Source organism: Coffea arabica, chromosome 2c (assembly GCF_036785885.1).
Source record: "Coffea arabica cultivar ET-39 chromosome 2c, Coffea Arabica ET-39 HiFi, whole genome shotgun sequence".
NCBI classification, from domain to species: domain Eukaryota; kingdom Viridiplantae; phylum Streptophyta; class Magnoliopsida; order Gentianales; family Rubiaceae; genus Coffea; species Coffea arabica.
The window spans coordinates 65,739,760-65,743,989 of NC_092312.1; the positions used below are offsets into that span (position 1 = coordinate 65,739,760).

The 4,230-nt window shown below is 39.0% G+C and overlaps 1 pseudogene; it reads right to left on the minus strand.

Annotated features, from left to right (window-relative positions):
- Positions 1 to 412: 412 nt before the first annotated feature.
- Positions 413 to 3,674, minus strand: LOC113727478 (polyubiquitin-like; annotated as a pseudogene).
- Between the last annotated feature and the right edge of the window lie 556 nt (positions 3,675 to 4,230).

Below are 4,230 nucleotides of genomic sequence, written 5' to 3' on the forward strand. Positions count from 1 at the left end.
TAGCTAGTCCTTTGGCGATTGGCAGTCAAATGCTGAGGACTAGGAACCGATCAAGCTTGATTTGTAGGGCCATCAAATACCGTCAATTGGTCTCTTATAGCTGTGCTCTATCCACTTGCAATATTCTGTTGAATACAGAAACCAGATCAAAAGTTGAAGGTAGCCAAATAAGAAGCATTGAATGTTCCAATTCAACACCTGCTGTTGTACGATTGAGAAACCATCAAAAACCACAAAACAACTTAATTTACAACTTCTATACAGGAAATAAGGTTATCAAGGAAGAACTGAACAAGCTATTATGTATGTTCTCAAGCTAAGCAAATAGAATATACTTACTGAGAACAAACAATAATCAGAAACAAGTATTTACAGGCAGTTTAATCAGCGACTCTATATTTACACAAAAGCATTTAGAAATTCCAACTTTTATTTAGAAACAAGTGACACCACCATAAATTCCCATGACAATATAACACCACCATTCAATCCTACAAAACGAAAACTACAGAAGGCTTTAACAAGCCAATCCCCATGACTTGGGCAGCAAAGATACACAGGGTAAAGCAAACTATAACAGGGTCCATTTAAATTCCAACAGCCTTCAACAAATTATCAGCAACATTCACAAGCCACCTCGAAGACGCAGGACAAAGTGAAGAGTGGACTCTTTCTGGATGTTATAATCAGCCAAAGTCCTTCCATCCTCCAATTGCTTACCAGCAAAGATCAGCCTCTGCTGGTCAGGTGGGATACCTTCCTTATCCTGGATTTTGGCCTTAACATTGTCAATGGTATCTGAGCTCTCCACCTCCAAAGTGATTGTCATTCCAGTCAAAGTCTTCACAAATATCTGCATTCCTCCCCTCAACCTAAGCACCAAGTGAAGTGTTGACTCCTTCTGAATGTTATAATCAGCAAAAGTGCGGCCATCTTCAAGCTGCTTACCAGCAAAAATCAACCTTTGCTGATCCGGTGGGATTCCCTCCTTATCCTAAATTTTTGCCTTAACATTGTCAATAGTATCAAAACTCTCAACCTCCACGGCAATGGTCTTCCCTGTCAATGTCTTTACAAATATCTGCATTCCTCCTCTCAACCTCAGGACCAAGTGAAAGGTTGACTCCTTCTGGATGTTATAATCTATAAGAGTCCGGCCATCCTCAAGCTATTTACCAGCAAACATCAACCTCTGCTGATCTGGTGGGATCCCTTCCTTGTCTTGAATTTTAGCCTTCATATTGTCAATTGTATCAGAACTCTCCACCTCTAGGGTTATGGTCTTTCCAGTTAGAGTCTTAATGAAAATTTGCATTCCACCACGAAGCCTGAGCACCAGATGAAGTGTAGATTCCTTCTGAATATTGTAATCAGCCAGTGTACGACCATCCTCGAGTTGTTTTCCAGTAAAGATCAGCTTTTGCTGGTCAAGAGGAATACCTTCCTTGTCTTGGATCTTAGCCTTGACATTGTCAATAGTATCAGAGCTTTCAACCTCCAGGGTAATTGTCTTCCCTGTAAGAGTTTTAACGAAAATTTGCATTCCTCCCCTCAAATGCAGAACCAAATGAAGGGTGGATTCCTTCTGAATGTTGTAGTCGGCCAGGGTACGACCATCCTGAAGTTGTTTCCCAACAAAGATCAGCCTTTGCTGGTCCGGAGGGATGCCCTCCTTGTCTTGGATCTTGGCCTTGACATTGTCAATAGTATCAGAGCTTTCAACTTCAAGGGTTATGGTCTTCCCAGTAAGGGTTTTCACGAAGATCTGCATCTGTTGAGAAAGAAAAATCCAAAACACCAAATCAGATCCAATTAATATAAATTCCTCAACCCAAAATTTCAATTGCTAGCAGAAAATACACCCTAGTAAAAGAAAACTCACTGCCAAGGACGGACCTGAATAACAGAATAATAGGAGCACCAAATTTCTTAATTTAGGGGTTCAACCCAAAAATTATACAAAAAAAACCTAGATCAAAATCGGACCACCATAATTAAAAGCATTAAAAAAGGCAAAAATCTTCTCGTTCAACCAAATTAATCCACATAGGTTCATCGGTTATCAAATGGCTAAGAAGCTACAGTATCCATTAAGGCATCAACGAACAAAAAACCTACATTGATAGATCATACACAAGACACGAATAGCAGGAAAGGGGCAACTGATTTCCAAAATTAGGGTATTATTGCAGAAATTATAGAAAACCTAGCATCAAAATCCGACTAATTAAAAATAATAAAAACGCAACCAATATAATCACTATCAGATCCGTCTATGATCGGGAGATTAAGAAACCAGAACCATATCAGAATCAATTAAAGCAGTAAACAAATAACGAATCTTTATGTATTCTGAAAACAAACAGAAAAGGATAAATCGTCGGAGAAAGAAGGGACTGATTACCTTGTGAGAGGATAAACAGAATAGCAGAGAAGGCTTCTGATTGAAGAATTTTAGAGAGGACTTGAAGAAGGATCGATAAATGAGCGAGAGAGGAGATGAAGATGAGAGGGTAGCATGGGAGGAGCAGGGATAGTAGCGAGAAACTGGAGAGGACTCCACTAGCGAAAGCAACACCATTCAATATATCCACATATTTATGGCAGCGATTCTGCAATTGCTTCGTAGCCAAAAATAATAGGGTGTAGGAAAGTATAGCAGCAACGAAACTCCAGGTTTGCAGAGGATGTGTTTCAAATGGGTCCTCAGATTTGGCCTGATACTTCACCGAAACAAACCCAGATAATGAGGGAATCAAATATTTTAAGACTGTATGACAAGTAGGTGTCAAGTTCAATTGATCCTCATTCACTTCATCCCTGAAAAACAAGATGTTTTACCAAACACGAATTCAAAGAAACTAGTATATAATATACAAACACTCTAAGCAAAAAGTGTGCTGAATCTCAAACGCACTAATATACAAACACTCTGACCAAAAAGTGTGCTGAATCTCAAATGCACAAAGTCTCTTAAATAGCCAAGATTCATTCATGCCCCATCATTAGGTATACAAAACTCTCTCATAATATACGACTAACTGACAAAATCTATGTAGTTGTACTGGTACTTGACATAAATATATAATGGTGCAGAAGCCAAGATAAGCAAAAGACTGAAAAGCATTCAAAGCCCTGTAAGTACAAAAAGGATCGTTAGAATATGTAAATGAGTGACCATCTGACCTGTGTGGGTTGTAAGCCAGATCATTATCGTTAACAGGATCAAGTTGGATCACGACAGCATCCCCCATCAATTCTTGTTGCGATAACAGGATGGAACCAGTTCATATATATAGTCCTTTTTGGAAGGACTGATGACGTGTGAATGGTCCAATTCTAGATGTCCCATTGTTTCTCGGAAGTATCCTTAGCGCTCTAACGCATCACGGTGCATATTTGCCATGAAGCAAATTATCCCCCGCTTCAACGTTGTCATGGGTTGCGGTGGATATTTTCCATGAAGTAAATTATACCCCATTTTCCACTTTCACAAGGGGTAAAGTGTCATTTGCCCTATCCTCGAGTTGTTTCCCGGCAAAGATAAGCCTTTGCTGGTCCGGAGGGATGCCCTCCTTGTCTTGGATCTTGGCCTTCACATTGTCAATAGTATCAGAGCTTTCAACTTCAAGGGTTATGGTCTTTCTAGTACGGGTTTTCACGAAGATCTGCATTTGTTGAGAAAAAAAATCCAAAACACCGAATCCAATCTGATCTAATCAGATGTAATCAATTCAAATCCCCAGCCCAGAACTGAAATTGCTGGCACAAAATCAACCGTAATAAATAAGCAAAATCCTGAATAACAGAACAACAGGAGCACCAAATTACCGAGTTTAGGGATGAAACCCAAAAAGATTATAGAAAACCATAGATCAAATTCAGACTACTATAATTAAAATATTAAAACGCAAAAGATGTTCAACTAAAATAATCCCAAGACCCACTTAAAGATATACATCGATTATCAAAAGGCTAGAAGCTACAGTAGTACACAAGAATCAATTAAAGCTTGCATCAAGCAACAAAAACCTAAATTGATAGAACAGATACACAACCCCAATAGTAGAGAAAGAGGCACCCAATTTCTATAATTAGGGTTGGCTCGCAGAAATCACAGAAAACCCTAGATCAAAATCGGGCTGATTAAAAAGACTAAAAAGACAACCGATATAATCACCAAAAGATCCGTCAATCATTCCAAGATTAAGAAACTACGACGATACCAGA